General features: G+C 42.5%; 1 long non-coding RNA gene across 1 annotated transcript; it reads right to left on the minus strand.

Annotated features, from left to right (window-relative positions):
• Window positions 1–316: 316 nt before the first annotated feature.
• On the minus strand, window positions 317–19,125 carry LOC124986581 (uncharacterized). Its single transcript, XR_007109043.1, has 3 exons — window positions 19,067–19,125; window positions 5,893–6,075; window positions 317–350 (listed from the first exon to the last, which is right to left on the minus strand). It is a non-coding gene; the product is annotated as an uncharacterized LOC124986581 (long non-coding RNA).
• Between the last annotated feature and the right edge of the window lie 2,279 nt (window positions 19,126–21,404).

Genomic DNA, 21,404 nt, shown 5'->3' on the forward strand with positions numbered 1-21,404 from the left:
TGATCTTATTGAATATCAAAGGACCTATAGATATGATAAGCAGCAAGCAAAGGAGGGGACCTAGGAAGGGAAGGAGATAGGGAAGGAGTCCACTGAATCCAGTGCATAGTGGATTATCAGCCAGTGCTCGTCGGCGTTTTTCTAAGTCTTCCTGCAGCTGTTTGATCTTGTCCTTAACAATCCCTGACTTGTTGACATAGAAACAGCATTTTTCAAGCCTTAGCAGGGTCTTCAAATCCTGCATGGCTGTGGGAGAGCAGTGAACAGGCAGCCATTATCCAGAGAAGCAATGGTGTGCAGTCACAGGGTTTGCCATTCAGGGGATTTTTCGCATAGATTGTCAGCTGCATCTGTAAGAGAGGAAGATTCATCCTCAGGGGGAAGGTTTCCGTCCCTGGGTTGTGGTAAATCATTGACCTGTTTGACCAGGCGTTCTGGTAACCATCTTGGGGCTGCTTGTTCTTGATCTAAAATGCAAGCTGAACCTCGTCCCCAAATGAGGACAGGATCTGGGCCTTTCCATTTATTTGTTAAAGGATCGCGCCACATAACAGATGGGCGAGCAGAATTAGACGAGGGATGCCAATGTCTGTCTGCGGCCGAATGTCCTTCATTGTCTAGGGTAAGAAAGTTAAGAGCAAATAATGCATGATTAAGGCGATCCCTGGGAGTGGTAAATGCAAGGGAAGAGGCCTTAAGGCGGGTAAGCCAGGTTTTTAAGGTGAGGTGTGCACGTTCCACAATGCCTTGCCCTTGAGGGTTATATGGAATTCCAGTAGTATGAGAGATTTGAAGAGTGGCACAAAACTGTTTGAACTTGGTACTGGTATATGCAGGGCCATTATCTGTCTTAATATGTGCTGGCTTTCCCATTATGGAAAAGGCTGAGACAAGATGAGAAAGGACATCCTTGGTAGCTTCTCCGGAATGCGGTGATGCAAAAATAAAGCCACTAAAGGTATCTATGGAAACATGTATGTACTTTGTTTTCCCAAATTCAGGAAAGTGAGTAACATCCATCTGCCAAATCTGATTGGGCAGTAATCCTCGAGGGTTAACACCCAGATGTTGAATAGGAAGGGAGACAACACAAGCAGGACATGCTTTTACAATTTCCCTTGCTTGTTGCCTGGTAATTTTACAAAGTAACCGAAGGCTCTGAGAATTTAAGTGGTGAAGGTTGTGTAAATCTGTGGCCTCTTGGATAGATCCAATAAGAACTGGGAAAAGGGAGCGAGTGGCTGCATCAGCCTGAGCATTACCCCGTGATAGGGGACCGGGAAGATCAGAATGTGCTCTAATGTGTCCTAAGAAAAATGGATGTTTTCTAGCCTGAATTAGTTGTTGAAGCTGGTTAAACAAAAAGGCTGCGTTGGAGGAAGCCTTAATGGCGGGTGAAATCTCCAACAGGGGCACAGAATGGGCAATGTAAGCACTGTCTGTATAAATATTAACAGGTTTATCAAAAAATGTCATAAAGACTTGTGTTATAGCAAACAATTCTACAAGCTGTGCTGATGGATAAGCAGTATCAAAGGTAGTGGGCTGATTATCAACAACAAAGGCTGCACGGCCGTTGCTGGAGCCATCTGTAAAAACAGTAAGGGCTTGTGGAATAGGAGCCTTCCGAGTAACCCGAGGAAAAATAAATGGATGTAATTGAGCAAAATGCAAAAGGGGATCATTGGGAAGGTGGTTATCAATTGTTCCCAAAAAGCCTGATAGGGCAATACCCCATTCATCCCTTGTCTGTAGTAAAAATTGGGTTTGATCCTTAGTATATGGAATCAGAATGCTATCAGGGTCTTTGCCAAAATGTTGTCGAGAAAGCAAGCGACCTTTAATAATGATAGAAGCTACCTGAGCAGGATAGACAGCAATAACTTTAGAGGATGTGGCGGGCAAATGAACCCAAAGCAAGGGGCAACCTTTATTTTTAAAATGTGGATCCCACTGCCAGAATAGTCCCGTGGGTGTATGAGGGGTGTGTAATATAACCAAAACCAAAGGAAGGTTATAAGATATTTGTGTAACAAATTGTTGAGCAATGGCTTCTGTGACTTGAATTAATGCTTGCTGCGCCTCAGGAGTAAGCTCTCGAGGAGAAGAAGGGTCAGAATCTCCCCTTAAAATATCATTAAGAGGCAAAAGCACATAGGTGGGTAGTTTTAAATATGGTCTTAGCCATTGGATATCCCCTAGTAATTTTTGGAAATCGTTAAGAGTGTGGAGATGGTCCACACGCAATTGTATATTAGGGATTTGAATTTGATTAGTTTGAAGTTTGAGGCCCAAGTAGGTGTAGGGGTCCTGTGTCTGAACCTTATCAGGGGCTATCTGAAGTCCCAAGGCAGTGAGGGCCTTATAGAGATCCAAATAACAATTGTTAAGATCATAGGTATTAGGTGCAGCGATTAACAAATCATCCATATAATGTAATATATAAACTTGTGGCCACCGCTCTCTCACAGGGTCTACTGCTTGAGCAACATATTTTTGGCAAAGACTAGGGCTGTTAGCCATACCCTGGGGAAGGACCTTCCATTGAAATCTTTGCATAGGGCCCTGAAAATTGATGCGGGGGAGGCTGAAAGCAAAATAGGGTCTGTCATCAGGATGTAAAGGAATAGTAAAAAAGCAATCTTTTAAGTCAATGACCATTTTATAATAGTCCCTAGGAATAGCTACCGGTGTAGGGATGCCTGGCTGTAGTGCCCCCATCGGGCGCATAACCTTATTGATAGCGCGCAAATCCTGTAAAAGGCGCCATTTGCCTGATTTCTTCTTAATAACAAAAATAGGAGTGTTCCAGGGTGAGGTTGAGGGTTCCACATGGCCGGCTGTCAACTGTTCCTGTACTAACATGGAGGCAGCCTCTAATTTTTCTTGGGTAAGGGGCCACTGATCCACCCACACAGGAGTTTGAGTTTCCCAAATAATTTTGTCTGCATGGGGTACAGGAGGGTCAGGGACCGACACTAAAAATCCAAATACCCAAGTCCAAATTTGTCTGTTTTTTGTATGGGCTGTACAGGCTCAACCTGTCCTTGTCCTAGCCTCCCAAGGCCTGTACCAGGGATAAAGCCCATACGAAGCATTTGATGAGTGACTAAAGAGTCGGGACTAGCAAGAATAACTTTCATTTGGCTTAGAATGTCTCGTCCCCAAAGGTTGACAGGGAGATCAGGAACAACGAAGGGGGTAACAGTTCCTTTATTTCCTGTGTTATCTTTTGTGTCAGTCCAATTGAGCACCCTGGAGCTAACTAAGGGGTTTTTTGATTGCCCTATTCCTTTAAGGTCAGTTAGTGATGAGGTGAGGGGCCATTCTGATGGCCAATATTTTTGAGAAATAACTGTGGCATCCGCACCAGTATCTAGGATCCCTTGGAATTTCTTTCCTTCAATAAATAAGGTAAGAGTGGGTCTTTTGTGGGAGATAGGTTGGACCCAATACACATCAGAGGAACCTAAAGAGGCCCTGTTTCGTGGTGAACTTTGGGCAGCGGGAGTGTTTCCTGAATTGAGGGGAAGGAGTATTAATTGTGCAATTCTTGTTCCTGCAGGGATGGCCGCTATTCCGTTAATAGCTGTGGCCAGTATTTTAATTTCTCCAGTATAATCATTATCAATGATGCCAGGGAAGACCTGAACACCTTGTAAGGTGGTAGAAGCTCTCCCAAGAATAAGAGCACACATATGAGGTGGAGGGGGGCCTACAACCCCAGTGGGTATTATTTGGGGTCCTTGCATAAAGTCTAATATTGTATCGGTGGAGGCACAGAGGTCCAATCCTGCGCTGCCTGGGGTAGCGCGTTGGAGGGAGGTGATTGTGGAGAAGGACAGGGGGCCTGGATTGGGTTGGGAGTCTGAGAGGGAACAAACCTTATTGCCCCTGGGTTTGCTCTGGGGGCGGTCGGGGCCAGGGGCTGGCCCCGAGAGGAGTTTCCCGGGAAGTTAGAGGGAATAGGCTGTCCAAGGGCATTGATCTTGGATCTACATTCCTTGGCCCAGTGGCGACCTTTACCACATTTAGGGCAAAAGGTGAGCGGAGGTGGTTTAGCCCCTGTTTGAGGAGATATGGGTCCTTGACCCAGTCTCCCTGTTGGGCACTCTCGCGCAAAATGGCCAGGTTGTTTGCAAGTGAAGCAAGTACGTGGGCCAGGGTTGTGAAGGGCCTTGGTGAAGGTGGTGCCAATAGCGAGACCCATGGCATGGGCTGTTCCTACCCCAGCACACAGCCTAATGAAGTCAGAAAGGTCCCCTTTTTCTTTATGGGGCCGAAGAACATCTTGACATATTGGGTTGGCATTTTCAAAGGCAAGATATTTTACAAAGGAGCTCTCGCTTTCACTTGGTCCAAGTAAGCGCTCCGCAGCTAGATTAAGCCGGGCAACAAAGTCACTGTAAGGCTCGTCAGGACCCTGACGAATTTTTGCTAGGGAGGTGGTGGCCGAGCCCTTTTGAGGGAGCCGTCTCCAAGCGTGCAAACCAGCAGTTTGAACCTGTGCTAGGAGCCCAGTAGGGAAGCGCGCCTGTTTAGGGTTAGTATCAAATGGCGCATTACCCACTAGTTTAACATAGGTCCAGGATTTAGAGGAAGCCTTGGTTGAATTTTTTTGGGCAGTTTCCCGACAGTATTCCTTAAAGTCTGCGTTCCACAACAGGAAGTCACCTGCACTGAGGGTGGCTCGGGCCAAAAATTTCCAATCATTAGGGGTGAGCCATTGTGTACTATGGTTCTCTAGCAAGGCCAGTGTATAAGGTGCAGTGGGACCATACTGAGCACAAGCCTTTTTAAGTCTTTCAAGAAAACGGAGGCTCAGCCTTTTATAAGAACCAAGGGCTCCACTCTGTCCAGAGGTGGGCTCCTCCTCATCCCCTGATTCCTGGTCCTCCTCTTGTTCTCCCTCTGGTTCTACCTCTTGTTCCTCCCCTGATTCCTTTTCCTGACCTCCTTCTAGACCCTCTGCTTTAGTCTGTGCGAGCTGATCTGCTTGACTGCGAGTGACTGGAAAGGCAAGAACAGGCTGACCACGTGGCTTCACCTTACGAGTATTAAGGGGTTTGGGGCCAGTTTGTGTTAACTCCGTGCCCAAGGCCAGTGAGCGAAGTTCGGCATCAAGGGCTTTTAGTTCTTTTAAAAGTTGGATTTGTTCCCGCCTATGTTGGAGAGACTCACATAAAGGGGTTAGATTAGGCAAGGGAAGCGGGGAAAAAATGTCTGGGGGGGCAGTAGGTCCCTGAAGGGCCGGAGCACGAAAGGCAGGGGGTGTATAAGTGGGAAGGGGATTTTTAAGAGGTGGCAGGTCTGGAGAATGGTGTTGAGCTGCTGCCTCCTCCAGGGTAGCCTCCTCCTCTGGGGTCATGTCATCATAGGAATTTAAAACCGGATAAATCTTAGGGGGATTTTTAGGGGACTCTTTTGGTAAGGTGGGGTCTGGGAGGGTCCCAGGGTCTGGGAGGGTCCCAGGGTCCTGAGAAGGCTGAGTAGGGGGCATTTGAATACTAACCGAAGGGCATGCCGAGGGGGGGCGAGAGGTGGATTGCATTGCCTGCTCCCCAATTTTTACAAGTTTTAAAGTACCACTGTCAAAGGGTGAACTTTTAAGAATCTCATTAATTAAATTCCAATAAGAAAAGGCAGTGACAGGCACCTTTTGAGGACCAAAAGTCTCATAATAATCTTTGAGGCAGTCTCCTACTCTGAGCCACCTTTTACCATCAATTGACCCCTCGAGGGGAAACCAAGGACACAAATCCTCTATGTATGAAAAGAATAATTTTAAGTCCTTTTTCTTAACACGCGCTCCCCGAGTCTTGAGGGCCTCCTTGAGACCCGACAGAAACAAATCATGTGACGAAACTGCTTGTCCCATGGTGTGTCACTCACCTTGCGCCGGCCTCACTCTCCTCCTGGATCTGACTCCCGGTCGCGTTTACCGAGGCGATCCCGAATCCCGCTTGGCCAAGTCTTCCCCGGAGGGCGGCGTTCGCTTCTCTGGCAAAGGTTCCAATCAACCACGTTGGGCGCCAACTGTCCCGACCTGCGGGACATCAACGCAGGACGGCAAACCTAAGAGAGAAGGAATGAAGGGACAAGAGACACAGGGAGTGACAGCAAGACAGGAATTCTGATCAAGCTGCAAATTTTTATTGTTCTCAAGGGTATTTATGCTGAGGGAATGAGGGGTATGATGAGACACAGGCTGGTTGGCTGTGTTTTTCTTTTGGGCTCCTGATAAGGTGCAAGTTCACGCAGGCGGGAAGGTGAAATCCCGGAAGAGAAGCAGGGGCGGGCCATAGGCAAAACTATCAGCCGGGAGTGGGGAGGGGGCGCGTTCCGGGAATCCGTCAGCCTTCAGCTGCAGGGTGCCTGAGTCAGCTGCAGGGTGTTTGTGCAGGGGAGGCAACCGCAAAATGCTCCCTGGGCTGCTGCTTATCATAAAGGTCAGAACGTCCTCAGAATGAGAACTTCTTCTTGGTCCCTGACATTCTCCCACTCTGTAGGCTCTTTCTTCGCATTGCCGATAGTTTCCTTTGCTGAGAGAAAGCTTTTTAGTTTGAATCTATCCCAGTTATTAATTCTTGCTTTTATTTCTTGTGCTATGGGAGTCCTGTTGAGGAAGTCTGGTCCTAAACCGACATGTTGAAGATCTGGACCTACTTTTTCTTCTATAAGATGCAGGGTCTCTGGTCTGATTCCGAGGTCCTTAATCCATTTTGAATTTATTAACTTACTTATTCTTAACTGTAAAAGCCAAGATATCAAACGAATGTACATAACAGTATCAACCATCTCTTTCCTATTGAAGAAAACTGTTAGAAGTAAATAGATCTAAATTTTGAATATTATTGGAATTAGCAACTTTATTATCTGACCAGCAGGAAAAACATGTTAATAATTTTAAAGACATCTTTATTTTCATCTGTTTACCCAATTTAAATTGAACCTTTGAAATCACGTAAAGGTATTAGGATCCATTTTTTTAATTATATTAATGAGCACTCTTTCACCTATGTGCTAACTTTGGTGCCATGTGAATAACAGGAACAATAATACAACAATAAAAACATTGTGGATGAAAAACCAAAACAATAAACAATGATTCATAAGTTTTGTAAGTAGAGCTGGCAGGTAGGAAATAAGGCTACAGATTTTTATCAGAGCTTTTATTAGATTTGACCTGTTAATTAAAACAGAGCCAATCAGACTCTTACATTATGATTTAATCATAGGGCAGGTCTGCTTTGATGGATAAGCCAGGTTTGAAATCTGACAATCATGAGGACACTGAAATAAAATATTTTAGATTCCCAGCTTATTGTCCTGATAATTGCCAGATTCGCCCCAGCATCATCCCTAAAAAACAAAAAGTAATCCATTAGAGGTGTAATTAGAACACTTTCTATCAACTTGAGAATTTTACTCTTAACTTTGGTTTTTAGTTATTGAGAGAATGAGAGAAATCCAGCAACTTCCTCTGTGGCAGGATTGAGAGGAAGCCTGCTAAAACGGTGAATTACAGCCGGTTAAATTAAGGTTAAGGGGACTCAGGTTTCAAGTCAAGAACTTTCGTGTCACCCGCAAAAGGCCACAGTTTTGAAATCAGCCTGGAAAGAACCTTTTTTCCCAAAGATTTTAATCAAGGAAGCAATTGCTGCTGAAATTTTAATTTCCCTCTATCCCTGGCCCCCTGCCTGCTCTTGAAGCTGTTGTTGAGTAGGGGGAGGGGCTGGAGAAAGTCCACTAAGGATTAAATTTCTTTGTTAATCCTTTGTAGATTTCAGAGATAATTTTAAAGCCAGAAGCCAGGTCAAAAGCTGAACATTTTATGTTATTACAAGGTGGACTTAATTTCCTAAAAAAAGACCACAAGAAAAAAGATTCCCATAGGGGCCCTGGGGCACACCAGGCTGCGCACTCCTCCTCCGAGAGGGAGATTGGAGTTGCTCCCAGGCCAACCCTGCAGCTCCTCCCACCGCACTAGCGGCCTTTACTGCAGCGGTTACTGGGCAGGCAGCAGGAGGGGCCTATCTTTCAGGTTTGTAGGCTCCCCAAAGAAAGAAAGAAAAGTTTTAATGGATTCTGAAAGCTGTACCATTTGTTTCTTTTTCATCTGAAACATAATAGAACTCTCTTTAGAGTTTAAATTCCCCATTCTAAATGTCAAGTTATCTTAAAGATTCCTCCCTTCACTCTCTCTCTTTAAATTGACTAACATGGGTTTTTCCATGAGGGAGCGACCTGGCAGCCACCTGACACTTTTCTTTCTAATTCCTAGTGATGGTGTCTCTGCTTCAGGCACTAATTCTCCTCCAGGGCCTGCGAGGGGAAGGAGTAGATAACCTTGGGAGGTGTGGGCTGGCTGGAAATAAAGGCCAGGAAAGTAATATTAAGAAATGAACACAAAAGGTGAGAATTATATGTATTCAAAGCAGGGCATTGATGGGTAGAAGGGACCTGATAGGTCTGATCCTAACAAAGGGAAAAGCCCACTAATGCTTCATTCATTGTGAAACACACCAAAGGGATTCTGTAAGGAGTTTTTTCAGGAAAACAGGATAAGAGTAGGGAAAACAAGTTGTTTAGGGCTTGGCAGGTTACACCCATCTCCAGGCAACTGCGTATGAACCTAGGGCTCTGAGCTAAGGAAGGGCACCAGCATGATCTGAGCTTTCTCAAACTGGGGAATTTCACCCAGGAGTTCCCAGAAAAGCAGCCTCCCTATCTTATGTTGGCTCAAACAAATCCATAGTTCATACAGGACTTCCAACAGAGGTGGTTCTCCTAAAAATCAAAGGAAGAGAGTAGAGGAAAGGAACCAAGGAGTGGGAGTGGGGGAGTGCTGGAGAGTGATATTGGCCAAATCATATTATTATATTATTATATATTATTATTATACTGTATAGATTTACACATATGTAACAACACATTCCATTGATATGTATAACTATAAGGCACCAGTAAAAATGTGGGAAAGAAAAAGAACAGAGTAGGTACTACCCAACACTTTCCCCAAAAATAAATGACATGGATTAAATACATAAATATGAAAACCAAGACTTTGTTCTATAAGACTAGCTCCATGCATTTGCAAAAGGGAGAGATTTGTTTAAAATAAGAATGCACAGGAAACAGGACCGCATCACACATAAGACTTCTGTAGAAACAATAGGTACATAGTAAAAAGACTAGCTGCCTACTAAAGAAAATGTTTGCAGGACATCTAACGGACAGGGTTAGCATTCCACATTGGAAAACAAAGGGACCTCCTACAAATCACTGAGAAAATAGCAGTTAAACTTTTTGGTTGCAAGACCTTTTTACCCTTAAAAATTGAGAACCCAAGGAGTTTTTGTGTGTTCAGACTATATTGATACTGTAATTAAATGTTAGAAAGTTTAAAAGTATCAATTCATATGAAAATAATACAACATATTACATAACAATTCTAGAATATTATTTTTCAAAACAAGTTTAGTGAGAAGAATGGCATTGTTTTACATTTTGTATTGGGTGTTGCTTTTCATGTCACATCTCTGACTCTGATCTTCCATTTATAAATATCCTGGTAATGACACTGTACCCACCTGGATCATCTGGGATAATCGCAAGGTTCTTAACTCTACACAGTTCCTTTTGCCATGTGAAGAACCTGGGATTGAGGGGATAGGCATCTTTGGAGCAGATGATGCACTATTTGGCTTACCCTGTAGGTGCCTTTTCAAAGGTTACACAAGGACTGATGTGGTAAACCTGGGGCTCAGGGTTCACTCACCCTGGGGCAAGCTGCCCTGTTCACAGGCTACAACTGGCCTGCAAACCGCTGGAGGGAAGAGAGAGGCCCTGTGCTCCTTTCTCTTCTGTTCTGTAGTACAGTACAGTATATGCTTAAGAGATACTCGCTGAACTGAATTCCATACTGAATTCAGAGCACACACAGAGGAAACAACATGATTAGAGGGCTTCTGGCTACTCATTGTTATGTTCTATGGGAAATAAATGGGCATCAGCAATCCATTTTGTCAGATATTTTAAGTGCTGAATCCTATTGTGATGCTGCTTGCAGCTGTGCTGATGGAACAATTCCAAAGGCACTTCATGCAATAGAGCCACGGCCTGGCTGTACTGATACAAAGCCATCTAGTGAGCAGGCACTGCTCTCTGCAAAACAGACAGATCTGGCTTGCTGTATACACACTTGATGAGAAGGTGAACCCTTAGAAATTCTCAAAAATCCAAACCATAGGCTTTGTGTTTATCTAGTAGCCTCTGTCAGACTCTGAATTGAAACCAATTCTGCCATCAATACTGACATGGACCTTTTAATGTGAAATCTTGCAGCTTTGGGGGTTCAGGAAGCATCCTTTTTTTTTTTTTTGAAAGGAAATTTACCAGTTTTCTATATTTTCCTTGTTGAGAGCAGGGTGGTATCTGTGCTGCTAACTGTCTCAATCACCCAGATGCAGGCAATACAGGACAAACAGGACTGCTGGGCCCCTGTGCTTACCAAGGTTGTTAAGAGATATTTGTCCGAGGAATGTGCGGTTGCCTGGAGACCTTATCTGGACGTCAAGGACGGGAGCGGGGCTTAGCCCCTACTCATCTCCTGCATAGTACACCCCTTCCCTCCTCCCTTCTTCCACTAGGACCGTTCAGTTCTGGCGGGACCCAATGAGAATCAAATAGATTGGCAGGACCCAACCAGAGGAGGACTAATGTTTAGCTCTTCAAATGTTAACCAATTAAAAGAACACTGTAAAACTGCTTGCCTTTTATTATTAAAACCCTGCTAACGAGGGCTCGGGGCCTCTCTGAGCATCACCGGTTTTCGAGGACGCAGAGGACCAGGTTCGAACTTGCTAATAAATGACTCTGTTGCTTGCATTGATCGTGGTCTCTGGTGGTCTTTGTGGGGTCTCGAGCCTTTGGGCACAACATATGGGGGCTCATCCGGGTTGCCCCAAGCCCACCCAGACACCTGATCATAGAGTCATAAGTGACACCTTCGGCCGGTGAGTAAGGCATTGCCGTGTGTTTTCTGGTCTGGATTGCCTGCAGGTTCTGGTTCTGGGCTGGCATAGTCCTGGCGGACGCGCTATAGGACCTGAGCAGGGTCTCGGGAGATGTCCCCTCAACCCGTCGGGTGACTGTCACATCTGGGAAGCTTTTGTGCTGCATCTGGGCAGTGTCTGTGCTGCATCTGGATGACTCTGTTGCATTTGGGTGACTCTTTGTCACATCTGGGCATTGTGTTGCGTCTGGGCAACTCTTTGACACAATCGGAAATTGTTTGTTTCTGTTGACAAAGTACCAGCTAGCCAATTTTTGATTTAGCGCGCTACGTGTCTGTTTGTGTATTGTACTATATGGTCTTTTCTCTTGCCTTCTATTAAATTCTTCATTGTGTTAATCCAATCTTAGACTTAGGGATACTCATTGTAGGGTACTTTACAGTCCTTCTCCTTGTTCCTGAGAGATTTGTTTACTCCAGTCCCCCTAGGCAGAGAGCTCAGCAGCTCCATTCCTCAAAAAGTAGTAAGAAATAATGTTTTGTGATTTTCTGCATTCAAACCTAACCTGATTTCTCAACCAGGAAGAAAAAGGGTTAAAAAGCCCTAGGTGATCCCTCCCTCCCCCCTGCCTAGCCTTGCTAAAGCCTGCATTGGAATGTAAACTGCAGCAGTCTCAGTGGGAAAGGGGGGTGACCTGAAGAAAAGAAAAAAAAAGGTGTCCGTTTTAAACTCCTGGGCTGCTACACAGAACTAACTCATTCTCTAGGATTCTTGTTTTGTTTTGTTTTTCTCTAATGCTGTATTTTTGAGCTCATAATTTTGATCCTGCATACCTAGGTTAATGATTTTTTTTTCTTTTTGATCAGTTCTATTTTTATTCAACTAGAGTTTTTGAACATCTGTTACATTGCAATGGAGATTCACCTATAAAGTTACAAGGCCTTTGATTTTGTATTATTTGTATGTCATACTAATGTCATGTTTTGTCTGTATCAAAACTGAGCGCTCCTAAAATTAAAATTTAAAAATGGATCCAAATACTTTTATTCATGTGATTTAAAAGGGTTCGATATAAATTGGGTAAACTAATAAAAGTAAGATGTCTTTGAAAATAACTCGCAAGTCTCTAGGTGGTCAAACTAATGGAATGTTGATGTTAAGCAATGTCTAATATCAATTGTTTCTAGGACTTTTCTTCAACAGGAAAGAGACAGCAAATACTGTTCAGGACACTTGTCTGATATCTTGGTTTTTAAGAATAAGTGAATTAGAGTTAACATGTATGGGATTACTCAAATGTGTTTGTTGGTGACATCTGATTAATTTGCAAAGTTAAAATGCTCATTGTTAAATAACATCAAGTACTTTTAACTCCTTAAATTACATGGGGTAACATACTTAAACATTATTGATGTTTTCATAGGTTGGTAAATTAAAAAGGGTTTAAAATTGCTTTGTGTCATTACTAAAAACAAGGTTATTAAGAGTTTTGTTCTAATAGATAAAACCTCAACTCGGAGGGTGAGCGTTCCATCTGCTCCCTTACCACTTCCCCCTGCTCCCCCTCCAGTTCTGCAAAGCTCCAAGGAGCTCTTAGATTTGGATTTAGAGTTACCATCTCCCCTTTCACTGTGTTTCAGTTAGAGTACTATAAATCACAAAGTATTTTATCTTGTTAAATCAGAGTAATTTGTCTAAATTCAAAAATTTCATAAGAGTTGTTTCAGAATGTGGACAAAAAGGGGTCAACAGATAGGAAAGAGAAAATAAAAGGTTCTGGGTTTGGAAATATATTTAATAAAAAGGAAAAGAAAATGTTTCTGGGTAAGAAAGTGCCTGTGTGATGGTATACATGAGGGTCTAAGTAAGTGCTAAGAAAGTCTGTGTGTAAGTAAAGGGCAAGTTTCAACAAGTCTGTGTGTAACTAAGTTGGTTGTATGCATGTGAGACAGCTAAAGCTATTTAAGGTTTTTCCTAAGGTGAAATACTAATGTTCTGATATAAGCCAAAGTTTAATCTATATGGTAAAATGACATGGTAAAATAACAAGGATTTCTTAGAAACACTAATTTACTCTTAACTTTGTGTCTATTAAGTTTTATTCTTTAAAACAATTAGTCTTAAAAATTGGGATTTATACAATTATGGTTAAACAACTGTTAAGAGTATTGTACTATGTTACAGAGTCTAAATTTTTCTTTAAAAACTGAATTTAGTAAGATTAAAGTGTCAAGGTAATTGTGAAATGGTCACTCTTTGTATATTAAATGTATTCATATTTTCCAGGTATACAAGTTTTTAAAGCAGGGAATTTGTCAAGCTGCTATTCTCCAGAATAAACTTGTCTGTACTGGTAATATTAAACTTAAAGAGTACATTTTATTGGGGATTTATTTCTATCATTTAATGTTCTATTATGGGACATATTATCAGTAAGGTATATGTAAAATTGGTTACTTATTTCACTGAGATAAAAATTTAAATGTAGATGTATATTAAGAGCTACTGACAGCCTGATTTGTTTAAAGGTTCATATCATAGAAGGTGAAAGCATTTTGCTACACAAAAGAAAAGTTAAAAGCTCTCTCAGCCTTTCTTTGATTGATTCCTGTTTTGGATATAATGTTAGACTGTGTTAACTAATGTTCATATGGACTCAGAAATCAATATATGTAAACTTCTTAAAATGACATTTAAGAAAGAGTGTAATGCGCAATAGCAAAAATGGGACAACAATGATTGAGATTGGGTTCTCTGACCTCATGACTGTAGCATGCCTGGTGCCTGGGAGTGTTCCTGTGTAGGAGCACAAGATGCCTAACTGCTGTGGCAGTAGCCTCCCTGGGGAGGCTCTGTACAGGAGTCCTATCAGCTCTTACATTGATCTCAGGCACACAGCTCTTGGGCAGAAAGAAATTGTTTTGCTAAATAACCAGTGTTTCATCAGTCCCCTTCTCTAGTTCCTGCCCACCTTACAGTAACTTTGGACAGTGGACTTATTTGAGAGCTACACAGAGTTCCTAAGATTGCACTTTGCAGTTGTGGGAAAAAGTTGTGTAGATGTTCTAGTCTCTGTAGCTCTCCTGAAAACAAAGAATAATGCTTACATAGTCTTTAACCTAATAATAAGACATGTATAAAGATTGCTAACATAACTCTTTAGGTCTGCATTTCCATCAGAGAACAGAGCTCCATCTGATCTCAGCTTAATTTTCAAAATCTGTGTTTATAAACCTTTATTTTCTAATACTCCTTTGACCCCCACTGAACTTGAAAATTTAGTCATGCTGGTCATGGCAAAAGGGGCAAAAATTAGCTTTAGGATTAGAACATTTTACTTAAGATTTGTGAAGAGCCGTGCCTTACCTGAGATAAGGCTCTGCCTCACCCTGCTACATGTTAGAATGGCTCCAAAATAAGCCAGACTTTAACTCATTTAAAGTTGTGCTCAAAAGTTTGATGTTTGTTGTAAAGATTACTGTGATCTCAAACAGGGTATATAATGTAGAACTCAGCCAAAATTCAAGATAACTATTATACAAACTAAATATGTTTTTACTCTTGCTAATTTCATTTCATAAAACTGTTGCCTGTTACTGTTTTGCAGAAGTAGCTGCTTCAAGAACACACAACCTAGGTAACTTGTGATAATAAACCATCACCTATAAAACAGATAGTGGTAACTTCCAGTACTAATACAGACTCCAGCTAGATAAAAGGGTAAATAACTGTAAAGTTATGGACATTGAAGTTAAAGCCCAGTACTCTTACTTTATGACTGGTGAGACTGGCTTGCTGGATGATTAAGATTGGAATTAAATACAGAAGGCAAGATAGACCAGTATTTGGATCTTTTGCCCTCAGTCAGCCTGAACCCACGAACAAGAGAACTTCTCTAAGGAGCTTTGCAACTCTGGGTCACACAACCTCCTGATCAAGGAGATTGTTGAGACTAGAGGATGAAAAATCACTCAGTGCATCTGCTGCAGAGGAGGGTCATGGAAAAACGGAGACATCCCTTTATGCTTCCAAAGGAAGCCACCTCATCAAGGAGACCCAGCCTAACCAATGGCACTGGTGGAGCTAAGAAGCTGCTCTTAAGTTCTCTACGAGTGACCCCTGTGGGAACTCAGCTGACTCTTAACAAGACAGGAACCAGGTCAATTTGACCAGCTTGATCTTAGACACCCAGCAAAACAGTTAAAACCAAAATATAGCCATTCTTGGGCATTTAAAAGAAATAATAGTTAAATGTAACTTAAGATGTACACTTGTGTTAGTCCATTAGAATAAAGACTAGAAGCTACAAATGAAAGAGTCTTTGGCAAATGTGCCTGATAACTATCAAGGGAAACTGCCAGAGTCAGAAGATTTTAGTCAGTTTAAGGCCTACAGTCACAGGTAGGCTTTATCTATGTTTGCTAGTATGATTATCTAGCCCTAAGTAACAGAAATATAGAGATCTCTACTTAACACAGGCTATACCAATAAAGGGATATTGTATAAAAATCAGATGACATTAAGAGTTAAATATTGTGTTTACATTCCTGATAACCTGGACAATGTTAAAGTCCCCGAATAAAGGCCTTGTCCCCTCCAGCCTTATGATCGCTCACCGCCCGCGGGAACAATCACAACACGTACGCTCTTCTTGATCACAGGAACCAAAAGGGCTTTATTCCACAAGTCTCAGACTTATATTGAGAACATCAGCCTATCAGAGAGTAGACTACCAGGAGAGTCAGCCTATCAAGGAACAGTCTCCAGGCAGATACCAGGATTGCCTCATGTACAACAGCCAACCAGAGTTACTTCCTAAAACTTGTATATGAGTGCAGCTATGTCTGGCAAGCTGCCAGGTGCCATCTTAGAGATCAGGCCAGGGTGTGGCTCTGGGGCCCTCAGAGCCCGCCCCTGACATCTCCCCCTTATTCTTTAAATAAAGAAAAGATGACTTGGGACCATGCCTGTCTTAGGTTGTCCATGGCAAATTACATCCTTACCCGTCATTGGAATTCTGACCTCCAGGTGTCAGAACCCTGTCTTAGGTTGGTATGCTTTTCCACGGAGTTTACCCGTCTTTGACTACTGGTCCAGCATGCTTAGCCATACTTGGGGGGATGTGCCTGTCTCAATGGCTGTCAAAGCCTGTACTATAGCCCGTCGATGATGTCGGGCATCTTGGTGAGCTCTGATTTGGCTGCATATAACATAGGCTATCCCTAAGCAGATAATAATCAGAACAGCTACTATTCCATCCCACTGTTTTGTCAATCCCAGGGCTTTAGATAACAAAGAGAACATCTTGGATACCGAAGCGACTTGAACCCTGGTGGCATTGACTCTGAGTATTTCAGCTCGTAACTGACTGGTTAAATTATCAAACGTAGATGACCAATTACCAGTAAGGTAGACAGAGAGATTTTTAGATAACATAACCACAGAGCTAAGGTTATTATAAGCAATAGGGGTGACACACACTGCTCTTAAAGGATAAACACATCCCAGTCCCAAAAGTTCTTGCAAGATATCCACTTGTTCTTGTAGTAAGTCCACTCTTTGATTTACAAGGAGTATGCCTGCTGTTAGATGTTTGTTTAGGGTCTCTTTAGTCTGTAAGGCTGCAGCTGTATTTTCGGCCAAGTGATTGACTGCTGTTGCTGTAGGTATGGCAGTTGCTAGTGCTGCTGTTGCAGAAACCACTATTGCAGTGACCATAGCTGCTGTGATGCCAAATTCTCTCCTGTTTCTTGATAGTAACACTGGCAATTCCACATCTGTAACAGAGACTGGGACTGGTAGGAAGGTAGGAATGCACATTAAGACTGCCAGCGGGAACCTAGAAGCATTCCAACATTGAGAGAGATAGCATCCTAAGAGACTAAAAAGAGGTTGTAAGTTAGTTCAAGGGGGGCTACAAGCATCATGGTCATCAGGAGTATGTTGATCTGAGTTACTTGTTGGTAGCATTGGCACTGGTCGAGTTAGTCGCTCAGGAACCCAGATAGGCCATGTTTTATCCTGTGGAAACACACAAACCGAGCCGTGGCTCCAGTAAAGCACCAGGTCCGGGCCGTTCCATTGTCCTGTAAGAACATCCTTCCATTTTACCGTCACTCTATCATGTTGTTTCTGATTGCCATGTCTCTCAGCGGCAGAGCGACCCTCATTATCCAGAGTTAAAAATTTTTAGAATAAAGAGGCAAAGAGAAAGTTTATCTTCAGGGGACCTGAAGGTCTCCCCTATTCCCCCTTTTTGTTTATTTACAGACTTTCTTAGCACTTATTTAGACCCTCATGTATTTTATCACATAAGCACTTTCTTACCCAGAAACATTTTGTTTTTCACTAGATATATTTCCATATCTAGAACCTTTTATTTTTTTCTTTCCTATCTGTTGACCTCTTTGTTCACATTCTGAAACAACTCTTATGAAATTTCTGAATTAAAAAAAATTACTCTATTTTAATAAGATTAAATATTTTGTTATTTATAGTACTCTAATTGAAACACAGTTGCAACTTTTAGAACCCTTTGTATATAGAATTATACCCTTTAGGACATAACTCTTAGTAACCTTGTTTTTAGTTTAGTGATGACACAAAGCAATTTTCTGTACAAACACATTTGAGTAATCCCATGCATGTCAATTCTAATTCACTTATTTTCTTAAAAAAAAATCAAGATATTAGACAAGTGTCCTGAACAGTATTTGCCACCTTTTTCTTGTTGAAGGAAAGTCCTAGAAAAATTGATGTTAGACATTTTATTAACATCAACATTTTATTAATTTGACTACCTAGAGACTTGCGAGTTATTTTCAAGACATTTTACTTCTATTAGTTTACCCAAATTAAGTTGAACCTTTTTAAATCACGTGAATTAAAAGTATTTGGATCCATTTTTAAATTTTAATTTTAGGAGCGCTCAGTTTTGATACAGACAAAACATGACATCAGACAGCACAACATATACATAACACAAAATCAAAGGCCTTGAAACTTTATAGGTGAATCTCCATTTGCATGTAAGAGATGTTCAAAAACTCTAGTTGAATAAAAAAAAAATAGAACTGATCAAAAAAGTCATGAGCTCAAAAAATATGTAGAATTCAAAAAAAACAAGAGTCCTGGAAAAATGAAGCGGCTGTTAAGTACTTTAGTAAAGCACCATAAAATTTACTTTTGCTGGAGTTCAGGTAAGACTTTTTGCTCCTTTTTTTCTTTTTTTTTTTTTTTTCTTGGGTTTGAGACCGGTCTCCTACTGAGCCTTCAGGCTTTCTCTATTTACATTTCAATGTAAGCCTTGACTGAGATTTGGATCTGAAAGGGGAGAAAATGTTCCAGCAGAAACTTGATGCCTAGGGCATTTTAGCCCTTAATCCTGGTTAGTAATCAATTCAGGTTTGGACTCAGAAAATTGTGAAAAAATTATCTCCCAATATTTGTGGGGACTGGGGCCACCATATCATACTCCTCACTAGGACATGCCACTGATGGTTGGACTGGTTCTAAGAGCTGAGAGCACAGGGTCACCATGTGTGGTGTGTGTTTGCCCCATCTTTTCTTTAGTAGATCCTGTAATAGCAAGATTTTTTGTTCTACATAGTAAATCCTCCTCTTCATCTGAACTATCCTCACACCCAGTTTCATTTTCCTTGTCTGCCTCTGATCTTATTGACGCCCTTTCTGATGCTTTAGACCTTTCCTCTTTTATTTCCTCCAAAACCTCTTCCCCTTGTTTTATGGCCTCTCTGCATTTGGTTCGGGCTGTTTTAGTTTCAAGAGGAATTCCATTGGCCCGGAGCAAATCCTTTAAGGGTCCTTCCATGCGCATTCGTGACATTTCAGTGCCCATATTTCTCTATTAAACTAACAATGCAAAGCACTTTAACTAGCAAAACAAAAGCGAAAGCACTTACAAACACTCAATCTCCGTCGCTTATCCCGCGAACTTTAACTTGTCGCTTTCCCCGTGAACTTTAACTCGTCGCATATCCCGCGAACTTTAACCTGGCCAGACTGTACTTTACTTTCCCTGTATTTACCTGATCAGTTCCTTCCTTAAACTCGAGTTCCCAGGTTTCGGCACCATTTATGATCGCCCACCGCCCGCGGGGACAATCACAACACGTACACTCTTCTTGACCACAGGAACCAAAAGAGCTTTAGTCCACAAGTCTCAGACTTATATTGAGAACATCAGCCTATCAGAGAGCAGACTACCAGGAAAGTCAGCCTATCAAGGAACAGTCTCCAGGCAGATACCAGGATTGCCTCATGTACAACAGCCAACCAGAGTTACTTCCTAAAACTTGTATATGAGTGCAGCTAAGTCTGGCAAGCTGCCAGGTGCCATCTTAGAGATCAGGCCAGGGTGCGGCTCTGGGGCCCTCAGAGCCCGCCCCTGACACAGCCTTTGCTAGGCCTTGTTATGGGAACAACTTCTCAGGTCTTCCACCCCCTGGTGAGGAATTATTGACTTCTGTCATCTTTATAATATTCATTGGCATGTTCCAGATTCCACAACATTTATATTGTATCAATCTCATTTCATTACTCATGTCTTTTTGTTCTTCTCTCATAGAAGCCACCAACCCCAGATGCCTTTACAGCCTGCTCTTCCCCAACCAGACTTCTACCTTGGACCCCTCAGTTGACCCGATTTCTAAAAAGGGAACTCCAAACTGCTTGCCCCACGCTGCCCACTTCCAGCTCGAAGAAGCCAGATTGGTCATCACCCATTTTCCCTATAGCAGTGAAGGAGTTCCTAGTATTAGAGGGGTAAATGAAGTCAGAATTGGGGACAGGCAGTTAGTATAGAAATATGGGATCGGGTCAAATTAAGGAAGTGAAGGCCATGAAGGCCATCTGCTTCTGGAAGTTGGAGACTGCCCCTGGGAGAATAAAATGTTAAGGATCTCCTAAGCTCATTAATTACCAAATTTACCTGCCTTTAAAGACTGTAAGCAAGGAGATCTATGTGCAGCTCTGGGAGAAGAATGTTGGTTTTATGCTAATCATTCTGGAGTAGTGAGGGAATCCATGGCAAAAGTCAGAGAAGGACTAACAAACAGAAAGAAAGAATGGGAAGCTAGTCAGAGCTGGTTTGAATCCTGGTTCAATTTTTCCCCTTGGTTAACTACTCTGGTGTCCGCTATAGTGGGACCCCTAAAATTGTTGTTACTAGCTTTAACTATAGGACCTTGTATAATCAATAAGTTAATTGCTTTTGTTAAAGATAGAATAAATACAGTACAGCTAATGGTACTAAAGGCCCAATATCAGCCCATTAAGCAGCAAGAATTAAAACAATAGAGACCCAAGATTGGCTCTCTAAATGTTCTTGGAAAGGGGGGAATGTTGAGAGCAGGGTGGTATCTGTGCTGCTAACTGTCTCAATCACCCAGATGCAGGCAATACAGGACAAACAGGACTGCTGGGCCCCTGTGCTTACCAAGGTTGTTAAGAGATATTTGTCCGAGGAATGTGCGGTTGCCTGGAGACCTTATCTGGACGTCAAGGACGGGAGCGGGGCTTAGCCCCTACTCATCTCCTGCATAGTACACCCCTTCCCTCCTCCCTTCTTCCACTAGGACCGTTCAGTTCTGGCGGGACCCAATGAGAATCAAATAGATTGGCAGGACCCAACCAGAGGAGGACTAATGTTTAGCTCTTCAAATGTTAACCAATTAAAAGAACACTGTAAAACTGCTTGCCTTTTAGTATAAAAACCCTGCTAACAAGGGCTCGGGGCCTCTCTGAGCATCACCGGTTTTCGAGGACGCAGAGGACCAGGTTCGAACTTGCTAATAAATGACTCTTTGTTGCTTGCATTGATCGTGGTCTCTGGTGGTCTTTGTGGGGTCTCGAGCCTTTGGGCACAACATCCTCAAACCCTCTCCTTACTTTGTAGGAGACAGAATCAGAACAGCATTCTATCAGTGTAAGTCTAGGGAGCAATTCAATAATTTCCCAGTCTTACTGTATTCTTCCAAGGGGAAGCTTATTGATTAGGAAAATTGTCCTGCCTGTCTCCACCCCCTAGACTTCTGCTACCCTAGAGGAGAATGTGTGCATATTAGATTGTGGACTTGGGAGAGGAACTGGCCTAGTGGCTCAGCCGCCTGTCCCTTCTTCTTTGGCTTGTCCTGTCTGTGAAGTGTCGGCCCTGGTCTGACCCAGGACTACAGGGAGGTGAGCAAAGCAATGAAGATTCTGCGCCTACGGGGGGTGCTGGCAGGGTGCCTAGGCAGTGGCCCCTGGCTGTACAGTCAGTGCTTCTATGATTAGTCAGGTTCTTTCTCACCCTGGGATTCCTATTAGGAAGTCATCTTGCTATACAACTTGGTCCCATAAGTAGTAAAGCTGATATTTTGATATCCA

Source organism: Sciurus carolinensis, chromosome 6, assembly GCF_902686445.1.
Source record: "Sciurus carolinensis chromosome 6, mSciCar1.2, whole genome shotgun sequence".
Taxonomy (NCBI): Eukaryota; Metazoa; Chordata; class Mammalia; order Rodentia; family Sciuridae; genus Sciurus; species Sciurus carolinensis.